General features: G+C 35.9%; 1 long non-coding RNA gene across 1 annotated transcript in view; it reads right to left on the bottom strand.

Annotated features, from left to right (window-relative positions):
* Positions 1-366: 366 nt before the first annotated feature.
* LOC132759629 (uncharacterized) overlaps positions 367-16,185 on the bottom strand; it is a 30,889-nt gene continuing 15,070 nt past the window's right edge. Inside the window, exons 2-3 of the long non-coding RNA XR_009629749.1 lie at positions 774-7,934; positions 367-545 (exon numbers count right to left, since the gene is read on the bottom strand). This is a non-coding gene — a long non-coding RNA (uncharacterized LOC132759629). The remainder of the gene's footprint in view (positions 546-773; positions 7,935-16,185) is intronic.

Genomic DNA, 16,185 nt, shown 5'->3' with positions numbered 1-16,185 from the left:
CAGGTTATGTGTAAAATTTGCCATATTTTCAGTATATTTGTTGCCATAGCAACCAGATTTTTCAGCATAGGAAAAAAAAGAAAAAGACGTACATAATCTCCATAATGCCATCTATCCATATATCAAGTTTCATAAAAATATTTTCAGTACTTTTTGCGTTATCGCGGGATCCAGGTTATGTGTAAAATTTGCCATATTTTCAGTATATTTGTTGCCATAGCAACCAGAATTTTCAGCATAGGAAAAAAAGAAAAAGGCGTGCATAATCTCCATACTGCCATCTATCCATATATCAAGTTTCATTAAAATATTTTCAGTACTTTTTGCGTTATCTCGGGATCCAATTTTGTGGACGGACGGACAGACGGACGGACTGACAGACGGACTGAGGGTAAACCTAAAGTCCCCTCCGGTAAACCGGTAGGGGACTAACAAGTTATATAGCTTGACAGAGTCATGGCATTTTGTAATTGTGAAATATATAAGTTGCCAAGTCATTGCTATGACTTGTGAAGTGATAAATATTCAACTTTATCAACTGACACCTATAGAATTTTTGTTTGTTTGCTTCATTTTACGCCTTTTTCAACAGTATTTCAGTCATATAGGCGGGTAGTTTCCTAACCATCGTTCCTGGAGAGTTACACCAGTACTAGACTACCTTCCTCCGCGCTAAACTACCAAAGCATCTCCCGGGGATCGAACCCACGCCAGAGAGGTAACTGGATTAGAAGTCATCGACTCTAACCCCTCGACCACGGAGGCGGTAACACCTATAGAATATCATGCAAGTTATCGTCCTACCAAATATGAAATACACCTGTCAATAAATAAAGGCTGTATGGGCAAAAGTGTAAAAATCTATTTTTAGCACAAGCGACCTTGACCAAACTGACCCCTAACTCCACCCAAAGGAAGAATACCATGCAAGTTATCTTCCAACCAAATATGAAATAAATCTCTCAATAAATAAAGGCTGTATGGGCAAAAGTGTAAAAATCTATTTTTAGCACAAGCGACCTTGACCCAACTGACCCCTAACTCAATCTAAAGTAAGAATAACATGCAAGTTATCTTCCTACCAAACATGAAATATATCTGTCAATAAATAAAGGCTGTATGGGCAAAAGTGTAAAAATCAATTTTTAGCACTAGTGACCTTGACACACTGATCCCTAACTCAATCAAAATGAAGAATACCATGCAAGTTATCTTCCTATCAAATATGAAATACACCTGTCAATAAATAAAGACTGTATGGGCAAAAGTGTAAAAATCTATTTTTAGCACAAGTGACCTTGACCCACTGATCCCTACCCCAATCAAAAGGATGAATACCATGCAAGTTATCTTCCTACCAAACATGAAATATATCTGTCAATAAATAAAAGCTGTATGAGCAAAAGTGTAAAAATATATTTTTAGCACTGGTGACCTTGACCCAACTGACCACTAACTCCATCAAATTTTATGTTCCTATCAATTATAAATGACATCTGTCTATAGAATATGGTTAATACACCTGTAAAAATGTAAAAATCTATTTTTAACATTGGTGACCTTGACATTGGTGACATTGACCTTGACCAAAATGACCCCTTACTATACCCAAAGAAGGAGGACCTCCCTTGGCATGTTTGTATTAAACATGAAAGACATCAACTAAAAAATAAAGGCTGTATGAACAAAAATGTTTAAATTTATTTTCTAAACCAGTGACCTTGACTTTGACCCTAGAGACCACTTACTCCACAAAAAATATTTAAAGATTTCATTTCAAAAATATATTTTTAGCGCCCTGACCCAGATGTTCAATTGAGCAGAACAATTTGAACACTTTTAGTAGAGCTTCATGCTAGGAACATCTCAGGAAAATTTCATCACATTTGGCTCAGTGGTTTCTGAGAAAAAGTTGTTTGTATAAAAAGTTGATGACGGACTCAGGTGAGCTAAAAATCTAATCCTCTGAAAGTGCAAGGCCTAGAGCTTATACATGTTGTGTTTAACATCATCGAATGAAACTCTTCAAAAATTGTTCAAACTAGAACTTTCACTAAATGTGATTAATACCCCCGCAAGACTGCTTTGGAAATGAGGAAGTTACTAATCACTAGTTACTAGTAACAGAATACCTTGCAAAAAAATTGAAATAGAGTTATGGTTGTGGGCAATTAAAGATAGGTGTGGTTCTTGTATGTTGCATTTCCTTTTAATGTGGTTGACTATTGATGAAGTTTTATTGAATTACTCTGTAATAAGTCTAGAAAGAGTTACGCTTCTTGAGCACTGCACTTCCCCTCATTGCACTTGACCATTGTATTAAGTTGCATTTAACATTAGTTTTTAAGTTATGCACCAGACAAGGAAAAAGAACAAAGGGCAATAACTCTACAAATACTGAAGATGGAGTTATGTTTATTGTACACTGCACTTCCTCTCATTGCCCTTTACCATTGTATGAAGTTGTACTGAATTCCAACTACTAGTTTTCAAGTTATGCACTGGACAAAAAAAAGTAACAAAGGGCAATAACTGTAATTTGTCCAAATAGTGCTATGGTTCTTGTGCACTGCACTTCATCTCACTGCCCTTGACCATTGTATGAAGTTTCATTGAATTCCAATCATTAAATTTCAAGTTATGCACTGGACAATAAAAAGTAACAAAGGGCAAAAACTCTTAAATGAGTCAAGAAAAAGTTATGGTTTCTGTGCACTGCACTTCCTCTAAATGATCATTGTATGAAGTTGTATTGAATTCCAACCATTAGTCTTCAAATTATGCTCCGGACAAAAAAAAAGCAATGGAAAAGTAACAAAGGGCAATAACTCTGTAATTACCTTAGATAGAGTTATGGTTCGTGTGCACTGCACTTCCTTTTATTGTGCTTGACCATTGTATGAAGTTGTTTTGAATTCCAACCAGTAGTTTTCAAGTTATGCTCCAGACAAGGAAAAGTAACAAAGGGCAATAACTCTGTAATTAGTCAAGATAGAGTTATGGTTCTTGTGCACTGCAATTCCTCTAAATGTGCTTGACCATTGTATGAAGTTATATTGACTTCCAACCATTAGTCTTCAAGTTATGGTCCGGACAAAACTAGGAATGGAAAAGTAACAAAGGGCAATAACTATGTAAATTACTTTAGATTAGAGTTATGGTTCTTGTGCACTGCACTTCCTCTTATTGTGCTTGACCATTGTATGAAGTTGTTTTAAATTCCAATCAGTAGTTTTCAAGTTATGCTCCAGACAAGGAAAAGTAGCAAAGGGCAATAACTCTGTAATCAGTCAAGATAGAGTTATGGTTCTTGTGCACTGCACTTCCTCTCAATGTGCTTGATCATTGTATGAAGTTGTATTGAATTCCAATTGTTAGTCTTCAAGTTATGCTCAGGACAAGGAAAATGCAACGGACCGCTGGACCGACCAACCACCGAGTGACTCCTATATACCCCTAAACTTCGTTTCGGGGGGTATAATTATAGCCCTGGGGTCAAAAATGGCCTTGCCCCAGGGGGTCATTGATTTTTTGATAGTTTTATACTTGAAACACTATGTCTTTGTTTCTCTACTAATCAGTTCTTAAAAATGCTCTCAAACAAGAGCACCGCTAGGCGGAGCATTATATGCCTGAAAGTGTTTTTTTTTTGGGAATTAGCTGTAAATCCTATAAAATTTTACAGCTGTAGGTTGATTAATACTTAAGTTATAAAAAATGACCTTAACGTATGACCTTGTGACCCAAAATCAATAGGGGTGTTCTATCCAATATGCACAATCATACTATGAAGTTTGAATATTGTGGGCCAAATGGAATTTAAGTTATGCTCTAGAAACTATTTTCAGTATTAAGGTAAAAGTGATTTTGACCTTTGACCTTGTGACACAAAATCAATAGGGGTCTTCTTCCCAATATGGACAATCATCCTATGAAGTTTGAATATTGCGGGCCAAATGGAACTTAAGTTATGCTCCAGAAACTGTTTTCAGTATTAAGGTAATAGTGACCTTGACCTTTGACCTTGTGACCCCAAAATCAATAGGGGTCTTCTACCCACTATGGACAATCATTCTATGACGTTGAATATTGTGGGTCAAATGGAACTTATGTTATGCTCCGGAAACTGTTTTCAATTGTAAGGTAATAGTGACCTTCACCTTTGACCTTTTGATCCCAGAATCAATAGGGGTCTTCTACCCAATATGGACAATCATCCTATGAAGATTGAATATAGTGGGCCAAATGGAACTTACGTTATGCTCTAGAAACTGTTTTTGGTTTTAAGGTAATTGTGACCTTGACCTTTTACCTAGTGACCTCAAAATCAATAGGGATCTTTTGCCCAATATGGACAATCATCCTTTGAAGTTTGAATTTTGTGGGCCAAATGGAACTTAAGTTATGCTCCGGAAACTGTTTTCAGTATTAAGGTAATAGTGACCTTGACCTTTGACCTTGTGACCCCAAAATCAATAGGGGTCTTCTACCCAATATGAACAATCATTCAATGAAGTTTGAATATTGTGGGTCAAATGGAACTTACGTTATGCTCCGGAAACTGTTTTCAATTTTAAGGTAATAGTGACCTTGACCTTTGATTTTTTTGACCCCAAAATCAATAGGGGTCTTCTACCCAATATGGACAATCATTCTATGAAGTTTGAATATTGTGGGTCAAATGGAACTTACGTTATGCTCCGGAAACTGTTTTCAATTTTAAGGTAATAGTGACCTTGACCTTTGATTTTTTTGACCCCAAAATCAATAGGGTTCTTCTACCTAATATGGACAATCATCCTATGAAGTTTGAGTATTGTGCGCCAAATGGAACTTAAGTTATGCTCCGGAAACTGTTTTCAGTATCAAGGTAATAGTGACCTTGACTTTTAACCTTGTGACCCCAAAATCAATAGGGGTCTTCTACCCAATCAGGACAATCATCCTATGAAGTTTGAACATTATGGGTCAAATGGAACTTAAGTTATGCTCTGGAAACTGTTTTCAGTTTAAAGGTAATAGTGACCTTGACCTTTGACCTTTTGACCCAAAATCAATAGGGGTCTTCTACCCAATATGGACAATCATCCTATGAAGTTTGAACATTGTGGGCCAAATGGTACTTAAGTTATGCTCCGGAAACCAAATTGCTAACGGACGAAGGGACGGACAGACAGACGGACGCCAGGGGGTATAACATAATATGCCCTTTCGGGCATATAAAAAGGCCGTAATAAGATAAATAATTTTAAGTTGAGTCAATTTTTTGCAACTTTCTTTTGTGGATATAAGGTACGTATTATCAGTTAAAGTAACAAATAAGTTAAAAGGTAAAATTTTATACCTTATTTGAATTTTAAGTTCATTTAAGGTGTGGGCCCCGTTTTTTCTCAAATGACCCCCTGTTGATGAGTTTATGGGCCCAAAGGGCCCCCTGGGAATTCATTCTAGATTGAACACTGATAAACCTTTGAACTGTCAATAAGTTATAGAGCGGGCATGAAAAAAAAGATGTTTTAACATTGGACCTTGACCCTGACCTTTGGGGTGACTACTTGTGCCACGTTATTTCAATCTTTTCAGCAGTCAAAAAGTTATGGAGCGGACACAAAATGAAGGCTTTTAAACACTTGACATTTAAGTGTGACCTTCATCTTTGGGATAGCAACTAAATTATTGCGCTCTGCAAATCTTCTCATAATGATGATCACTTGTGCCAAGTAATTTCAAAAAAATGTTCAGCAGTTCAAAAGTTATGAAGCAGACACGAAATGTAGACTTTTAACACTTGACCTTTAAATGTGACCTTGACTTTGGGGTTAGCAACCCAAATATTGCGCTCTGCACATCATCTAAAAATAGTGTTCAAAATAGTTATTTCAAAATTTTTTCAGAGGTTTAAAAGTTATGAGCAGACACAAGAGTTACGGACAGACAGACAGATAGACGATGGACAGATGGAGGCCATTCCTATAAAGGTCCTTGCTTGGTAGAGGTTCACAATGTTTTATGTAAAATATATAAGCTCTAGTCTTTTAAGCCTCAGAGGATAATATTTCTATAAGATTATGCTATAATTGTTTGTAATGAAAATCTATGATCCGGCAGTCGGCCAATTTGCAACTAGAGGCAAATTTTGAACAGCTGTGGTACAGGAAATATAGATGATATCATATTCCAAATATCAAAGCTTTAGACAAAAAGATTTTTATGTTTTTACAATATGTGCATAATAAAAATCAATGACCCCCTGGGGCGAGGGCATTTTTGACCCCATGCGTATAATTTGAATCTTGATAAAGGTCCGCTACACAAAGTTTCTTGCCAAATATCTAACCTCTAACCTTTGTCCATGTGGACAAGAAGACTTTTTTCCAGTTTTTCTTATATACAATGTACATATAAGGAAAACCTAGGACCAATTTTGACACTAGATGCAAAATTTGAACAACTTTGGTAGATGACCTGTAGATGATACTATATACTTAATATTAAAGCTTTATGCCTTATACCTTTAAACAAGAAGATTTTCTAAGTTTCTACAAAATGTATGTAATGAAAAAATTTTGACCCCAGGGCTATAATTTGAACAATCTTGGTAGATGTTCACTACACAATATTTCATGCCATATATTTATGCTCTATTCTTTGTCAATTCAGAGAAGAAGATTTTTTTCCAGTTCTTACTATATATATATATAAGGTAAACATATGACCCCCACGGTTGGCCAATGTTGATACTAAGAGGCAAAATTTGAACAACTTTGGTAAAGACCTGTAGATGATACTATATATAAAATATGAAAGCTCTAGGCCTGGTTGTACCCGCAGACAAGAAGATTTTCTTATTTGAACAGAAAATGCCTTATGCAAAATATCTTTGCTCTAGACCTAGTGGGTCTGTAGAAGTAGATTTTGTAATTGTGTTTAACGAAATTTATATTCTTCAACGGAAAGGTAGAAACTATTATTTACAGTAAATTTTCTATGCAGTAAATTTTCTATGCTTTTTTTGATGAAAATTGTTCACATTTTTAATAACTTTTCACAGCTAAATTTAATTGGATTAAATGAGGGATTTGAATGGTTTTAATCACCTCATAAAATCGTGAGGCTACCAGAGGAATAAGGAATAACTGTCTTTGACACCCCTTTCATCGACTGGATATCGGCCAGGAAATAGTTCAGTCGTGGGTATCGACAATGCTGTGGATCATACCTGTATCATACCCGAATTATATTAAAGAAAAAGTTTATTGAATAGTTATCGAGGGGAAACAGTTTTCAAATTCAAGCACTCTGTGGCCCAGATCTTTTAGCATTTACTTTGAAGGCTATGGCTAATTAATTCTCAATCAATCTGGTTAAGCAGCTTCTACTTTATATGGAAAATGATCCTATGAACTTTGTAGGTTTTGGCCAAATGTTTCCATATTAATTTAGTTGAAACAGTTTTAAAGTTCAAGGACAAAGGACCTTGACATTTCCAAGCCCATAAATAGAAGTTTGTAGGCTATGGGTAAAAGGTTCTCTTGTAAAGTGGCCCTTTTAACCAACATACAAGCAGACATTTCAAATACTACATACTGACATATATAAAGATTCATATTATATCTTCCATTTTTATCACTATTTAATAAACAAATTCACTGAAAGAAGCATTCATATTTAGTTAAATCTTATTAGTTCAGTTTTAACAAGATGTTTCTTTAAAGTATGCATACATAATACTGTTTGTACATTCTTATAATAATTGAAAGCCTTACCATTTCTTCCTGTTTTCTAAAAGAAACTATCTTATTAGAATATTTTTCCCACTCTAGGTTTCCCATGTCCACTGATTTATCTTCTTTTAGATTAAGAGTCCGCTCCTTCCATTCCAACAAGTACTTGAAAAACTTTACATACAATGGGTACAGATTTGATACAACAATCTGCAAACAATTTAAATTTGTGTTACATATACTAAAATTTACTTTGTACTTAGAATCAGAAATAAAGCTTAAAAATTCTTGATTTTAACAATTTGTGTATTCTGTACTGATCATGATTCCCCATTTTAAGAATGCAATTATAAACCCATCCACATTCCTCAAAAACAATTGTTTGATTATTGTTTTTTTTTTAACAAGATGTGTCACTTAAAGTATGTTATTCCCTGAAAATTATGCTGGACAATAGAAAAATCTCCTGAAAGGTATATTATATTTTAATATACCAGTTCAGATATATTATTTTGAAACTTAACATTAGAGACACCGTCAAGGGGGTGGGGGGGGGGGGGAATGCACAACTTTTTTTTTCTTTTCCCCCCCTTTTTTTGAGGCCTCAAACAGTGAAAAAATGCCCTATTTAGGCCCCAAATACTGTTTTTCGTTTGAGAAATGTTGTTAAAAAAGTAACCACTTTTTCGGCGCGGACCCCATGAAAATGATAAATCAGGGGGTTGCGAGAAGGAGGATGTGCCCCCTTCTGTTTAGGGGGTTTGAAGGGGGCAGTAGTCCCCCTCATCAAGTTGAGTTGAATATGTAACACTTTTGGGGAGATAATGAACAGAAACTGAAAATTTCATGTTATTTTCAAAGTGAAAGGGACATTACTCTGCAAAAAATCATTGAACCATGACCAAATTCAAACTTGGCCTGCGCATTTCTTTAACGTATCCATATGTCAAGTTTGAGCTGAATGTGTAATACCGTTGGGGAGATAATGATAAGAAACTGAAAATCTCATATTATTTTCAAAGTGAAAGGGGCATAACTCTGCAACCATGACCAATTTCGAACTTGGCTTGCGCATTCGCCAAGAAAATTTTGGACATGTGATAGGCTAAAAATGGCCTCAGGTCGATCTTCATCCCTGACGTGTAACCAACGCTGAAAAACCTTTCACTCTATCTCATTGCATTGAGAAGTTGCAGCACTTTGAAATCAGTTTTGATGGGAAGAAAAACAATGCAAAATAGTGATTTTTCGCAATTTTGAGACGTCCCCCGTTGCCATGGCAACAGAAAATTTAAGATTGAGCATATTGTTACAGAGGTTATGGTTCAGTCAACATATGTGCCATTAGTTTCATCAGTATTGAAGCATTTTTCATAGTTTTATAGTAGTTGGAACTTGTAACAGGAGGCTTTTCAATGAAAACGGCCATTTTTCACAATATGCTCATGGAGTAAAATGTTAAGTTCAAAGCCCTCAAAACTATTCAATGTTAACACAAACCAGTTTTAAACAAAGTTCAAGGCACTGAAACTATTCAGTGTTAAACTTTTGTAAATTGCATATTGCATATTTATGTAGCCAAAATAATGGCTACATACATTTCAACAAAAGTATGAGTGCTGAAACTTAAAATTCAAAATTTTTCCAACATTCAAGAAAGATATCTTTGTCCAAAATCATTGAACCACGACCAAATTCAAACTTAACTGCTTATTCCTAAGATGTATCTATATGTCAAATTTGAGTTGAATGTGTCCAACCATTGGGAAGATAATGAACGGAAACTTAAAATTTCTGATTTTTTTTCAAAGTTCAAGGGGGATAACTCTGTCAGCTATCATCAAACAATGACCAAATTCGAAAATGACCAGTGCATTCTTATGACATATCCATATCTTTAATTTGAGTTGAATATCTACAACTGTTGGGGAGATAATGAATCATCAATGGGAACTGAACATTTCCATTTTTTCAAAGTTAAAGGGCCAAAAATCATCGAACCATGACAAAATTCGAACATGACCTGCGCATTCCTTTAACATTTCCATATGTCAAATTTGAGCTGAATGTGTAATACCGTTGGGGAGATAATGAACAGAAACTGAAAATTTCATATTATTTTCAAAGTGAAAGGGGCATTACTCTGCAACCATGACCAATTTCGAACTTGGCTTGCGCATTCGCCAAGAAAATTTTGCAAAAAAATCATTGAACCATGACCAAATTCAAACTTGGCCTGCGCATTCCTTTAACGTATCCATATGTGAAATTTGAGTTGAATGTGTAATACCATTGGGGAGATAACAAACAGAAACTGAAAATTTCATATTTTTTATCAAGTAAAAGGGGCATAACTCTGCCAAAAATAATCAAACCATGACCAAATTCGAACTTGACCTGTATTTTCTCATGACATATCCATATGTTAAGTTTGACTTGAATGTGTAATACCGTTGGAGTGATAATGAACGGAAACTGGAAATTTCATATTATTTTCAAAGTAAAAGGGGCATAACTCTGCCAAAAATCATCGAACCATGACCAAATTCGAACTTGGCCTGAATTTTCTCATGACATATCCATATGTTAAATTTGAGTTGAATGTGTGCAACCGTTACTAAGATAATGAACGGAAACTAATGATGGCTGAATGACGGAAGGACGGAATGACGGAACAGGGCATTATATGGCGGGGATATATGTATATATTGAATGTCCGTCGTCTGTCCACATTTGTTCGTTAACACTAGTGGTCACATTTTAGACTCAATCATCAAACTTTGTCAGGATGGTTGTCTAGATAATTGCTCGAATGAGTTCAAATGTGGATCATCTCAGATGAAAAACTAGGTCACAGGAGCTAAAAATAGAAGTCTTGTTAACACTCTAGTGGCTATTGGAAATTAGTCTAGAACTTTGCTTTGATGATTTCTAGGTCAAGTTTGAATATGGTTCACCTTGGGTCAAAAACTAGGTCACAATGCCAAAATATGGAAAAATCTTATTAACACTCTATTGGTCACATTTTTGATTGTCATCAAACTTGGTCAGGATGCTTGTCTAGGTAATTGCTCTGATGAGTTCGAACATGGGTCATCTCGGATGAAAACTTGGTCACAGGAGCTAAAAATAAAAAAATCTTGTTAACACTAGTTGTTACTGTTTTGATCCAAATATCCTGGAAATTGGTTTGAAAGTCTATTTTGATGATTATTAGGTCAATTTCGAATATGGGTCCGACACCTTAGGTAAAAAACTAGGTAACACCACCAAAATATGAACAAGAAGCGCCACAATGCAACGAAAACCAGGTTTTCAACCACCAAGTATTGATGAGACAGGAATTAATAATGAAATATGGCAGTGAAGGAAAAATGATGCTGTTTTTGTACCAACACAGACTATTGGTTTCACTAGTTTAAAATAAAAATATACTAGATACCTGAGTATCAATGTCAGACTGTATTTTCATGCAAGCTACACACATGCCAAGTTAAGTATTAAAGGTCAAAGTTTGCTGAACCTTTACCTTGCCACATATATCTAAGTAGCAATCCCAAGCTGCATCTTAATATAAGCTGCCTACACAGCAAGTTTGGTGTCAATAGGTCACAGCAAACTCGTTATTATGTGGAAACTGAATTTCTTTTTTTTAAGGAACATTGACCTTGACCTTGTTCACAGACACCTGGGTAGCAATCCCAAGTTGCCTCTTGATGTAATCTACCCATATACTAAATTTGGTGTCAATAGGTCTAAGCAAATTCAAGTTATTATGCAGAGATCTAATTTCTATTTTTAGCATCTGTTGAAGCCCGCCCGCCCAAGTGGTGTCTTGATATAAGCTTCCCACATACTAAGTTTTGTGTCAATAGGTAAAAAAACTGAAGTTATTGAACGGAAAATTAATTTATAATTTTAGCAACAGTGACCTTGATCAAACAGATCTGGGTAGCAATCCCTAGCTGTCTCTTGATATAAGCTACCCATACACCAAGTTTGGTGTCATAAGGCCTAAGCAAACTGAAGTTATTGAGCAAAAACAGAATTTCTATATTTGGTAACAGTGACCTTGACCTTGATCACAGACACTTTGGTAGCAATCCCAAGATGCGTCTTGGTATAAGCTACTCATACACTAAGTTTGATGTCAATAGGGGTGTCAATAGGCCTAAGCAAACTAAAGTTATTGAACAGAAACTAAATTTCTATTTTTAGTAACAGTGACCTTGATCACAGACACCTGAGTAACAATCCCAAGCTGTGGCTTGATATAAGCTACCTATACACCAAGTTTGGTGCCAATAGGCCTATGCAAACTTAAGTTATTGAGCAGAAATTGAATTTCTATTTTTAGTAACAGTGACCTTGACCTTGATCACAGACACCTGAATAGCACTCCCAAGCTGCATCTTGATGTAAGCTACTTATATACCAAGTTTGGTGTCAATAGGCCAAAGCAAACTCAAGTTATTGAGCGGAAACAAAAGTTGACGCCCGCCCAACAGCCCGTCTGCCGACTTCAACATTACAATAACCCAGGTTTCGTTGAAAACCTGGTAAAAAAACTTTGTTAAAACTCTAGTGGTCACAGTTTTGACTCAATTGTCATTTAACTTGGTCAGGATGCTTGTCTAGGTAATTGCTCATATCAGTTCGAAAATGGGTCATCTCGGATGAAAAACTAGGTCACAGGAGCTAAAAGTAGAAAAATCTTGATAACACTCTAGTGGCTACTGTTTTGATCCAAATATCCTGGAAATTAGTCTGAAAATTTGTTTTGATGATTTCTAGATCAAGTTTGAATATGGGTCACCTGGGGTCAAAAACTAGGTGACACAGCTCAAATATGGAAAAACCTTGTTAATACTCTAGTAGTCACATTTTTGACTCAACTGTCATAAAACTTGGTCAGGATGCTTGTCTAGGTAATTAAACCGATGAGTTTGATGGGTAAGGTGAGCTATCTAGTGCCATCTTGGCCCTCTTGCTTATGAAATTAGGCAAAGCCTATGAATGGGGAAGTCATTTAAAATAATCTTTCATTTTTACAACCAATTAACAATTCAACAAATGCCATATCAAGTATTTGAATTTAATGCAGCATGTAATTAGTAAAGGTCTTCGTAAATAACAATATCGCAGTACCGGGAACTTGTCATAAAACTTGGTCAGGATACTTGTCTAGGTAATTGAACCGGTGAGTTTGATGGGTATGGTGAGTTATCTAGGGCCATGTTGGCCCTCTTGTTTAGTACAGGGCTTTTTTTTCCTTCTATAACAGGGGCCGATATAAGGCCCCTTCACAATTCAAAATTGCACTTTTTTTCACAAAGCGGCAGAAAAAAATTCACAATTTCAAAAGATATTTCACAAAATATTGAGACTTTGTCTTCGAAATACATTGTTTTCCTTCCAGTAAAACTTGATTGACGCCAATTGCAATAACACAGAAATAGTTTTAATCAAGTTAAATGGTTTTTGCATATGTTAACCAGGTTAAAGTACTGACTTGAAGCAGATTTTACACAGGTCAGAAATTATAATCATCCATTTCAGGTTTCAAAATGTCGCGAAATGCCAAGTAATATGTCAATTTTTTTTTTCCACAATTTTATGGCATATCGCGCTTTTTTCACAAAATAAACAGGCTCAGGCCCCTTCACAATTTTGACAAAAAATGCCCTGTAGTAACAATTCTGTGACAATAATTGAAGAGAAATATCAACCGGTTTTACCCATTACAGGTATCTTAAGAAAATGACGTTAATAACGTCCCTTGGTAACGACGTCAATACAGCTTAAAGGGATATTTATACATATACACATGTATAGTCAAATAATGCAAAAATCAGTGAAAATTCATAAATTTAACTTTCAAGGTCAAGGTCAAAATAAGGCCAAGGTCAATTTGAGTTTGACGTACATGAAGATCTTATCCTAAAGAATGTCCTGTTATAATATTAAGTCAACCAATTCAATAATTACCAAGTTACAGCCAGTTACAGCAAACAAGAGGGCCATGATGGCCCTAGATCGCTCACCTGACCCATCAAACTCATCCCAACAATTACCTAGACAAGCATTCTGACCAAGTTTCATGACAGGTGAGTCAAAAATGTGACCACTACAGTGTTAACAAGGTTTTTCCATATTTGGGCGGTGTGACCTAGTTTTTCATCCGATATGACCCATGTTCGAACTTGACTTAGAAATCATCAAAACAAACTTTCAGACCAATTTACAGGATATTTAAATCAAAACAGTAGCCACTAGAGTGTTAACAAGATTTTTCTATTTTTAGCTCCTGTGACCAAGTTTTTCATCCGAGATGACCCATGTCCGAACTAATCCGAGCAATTACCTAGAAAAGTTTCCTGACCAAGTTTGATGACAATTGAGTCAAAATTGTGACCACTAGAGTGTTAATAAGATTTTTCTATTTTTAGCTCCTGTGACCTAGTTTTTCATCCAAGAATACCCATGTTCGAACTCATCCGAGCAAGTACCTAGACAAGCATCCTGATCAAGTTTGATAACACTTGTGTCAAAAATGTGACCGCTAGAGTGTTAACAAGGTTTTTCTATTTTTTAGCTCCGGTGACCTAGTTTTTCATCCATGACCCATGTTCGAACTCATCTGAGCTATCACCTAGACAAGCATCCTGACCAAGTTTGATGATGATTGAGGCAAAAATGTGACCGCTAGAGTGTTAATAAGGTTTTTCTATTTTTAGCTCCGGTGACCTAGTTTTTCATCCGAGATGACCCATGTTCGAACTCATCCAAGCTATCACCTAGACAAGCATCCTGACCAAGTTTGATGATGATTGAGGCAAAAATGTGACCGCTAGAGTGTTAACAAGGTTTTTCTATTTTTAGCTCCGGTGACCTAGTTTTTCATCCGAGATGACCCATGTTCGAACTCATCCGAGCTATTACCTAGACAAGCATCCTGACCAAGTTTGATGATGATTGAGGCAAAAATGTGACCGCTAGAGTGTTAATAAGGTTTTTCTATTTTTAGCTCCTGTGACCTAGTTTTTCATCCAGGATGACCCATGTTCGAACTCATCCGAGCTATCACCTAGACAAGCATCCTGACCAAGTTTGATGATGATTGAGGCAAAAATGTGACCGCTAGAGTGTTAATAAGGTTTTTCTATTTTTAGCTCCGGTGACCTAGTTTTTCATCCAGGATGACCCATGTTCGAACTCATCCAAGCTATCACCTAGACACGCATCTCGACCATGTTTTATGATGATTGATGCAAAAATGTGACGGCTAGAGTGTTAACAAGGTTTTTCTATTTTTAGCTCCGGTGACCTAGTTTTTCATCCGAGATGACCCATGTTCGATCTCATCAGAGCTATCACCTAGACAAGCACCCTGACCAAGTTTGATGATGATTGAGGCAAAAATGTGACCGCTAGAGTGTTAACAAGGTTTTTCTATTTTTAGCTCCGGTGATCTAGTTTTTCATCCAAGATGACCCATGTTCGAACTCATCCAAGCTATCACCTTGACAAGCATCCTGACCAAGTTTGATGATGATTGAGCCAAAAATGTAACCTCTAGAGTTTTACAAGGTTTTTTTATCTTTAGCTCTTGTGATCTAGTTTTTCATCTGAGATGACCCATGTTCGAACTCATTCGATCTATCAACTAGATAAGCATCCTGACCAAGTTTGATAATGATTGAGGCAAAAATGCGACCGCTAGAGTGTTAACAACTAAATGTGGACGGACGACGGACAATCATCGATCCAAAAAGCTCACCCTGAGCATGCTCAGGTGAGCTAAAAAGTGAAATTTTCATTAATTTAACCTTCAAGGTCAAGGTCCTATATGAGAGAAGGTCAAGGTCTGTCTAGCTCACTTAAAAGCTATCCTTAAAGATTATTATGTTCAAGTTTGAAGACAATTCATTCAACTAGAAATGTGTCGTCAAGCCACGGATGCCCCCGCTTCAGCCAAAATTTCAGATGTTATAATATTTAGTTCCAAATTTGTTTGCACAAACTATTTTTTTTTTCATTTTAAGTTCAAAGCCCTTAAAACTACAGTCGAACTTCGTTCCCTCGAACTCGGAGGGTCTGTGAAAATTTGTTCGAGAGATCAGTAGTGCGAGCCAACCGAGGTTGAAATATTATCACGTAGGACATAGGCATAAACGTCAATATAATTGTTTGTTAGTACATCAGTTTGTCAAATACGTCATTTCTTTTAAATATTAAGAATTATTTTCCCAGTCAAATGAGTATTAACGGTACACTGCGTTAATCTATATTCATGCATATTGTAAATGGTTGAGTTCGATTGGGCAATCATTTTGCAATCTTGTTGAACAATGTTTAAAATATATTAATATGTTTATTATGGGATAAAATTAATTTTAAACAATAAATCAATTTTAAATAACAAAAAAAAAACAACAACATTTAACAGCAGCATTTATTT

This window comes from Ruditapes philippinarum, unplaced genomic scaffold (genome assembly GCF_026571515.1).
Source record: "Ruditapes philippinarum isolate M1 unplaced genomic scaffold, ASM2657151v2 ctg7343_1_1_1_1, whole genome shotgun sequence".
Classification (NCBI taxonomy): domain Eukaryota; kingdom Metazoa; phylum Mollusca; class Bivalvia; order Venerida; family Veneridae; genus Ruditapes; species Ruditapes philippinarum.
Note: the sequence above shows the minus strand (reverse complement) of the source record. Positions and strands in the feature narration are given on the sequence as shown.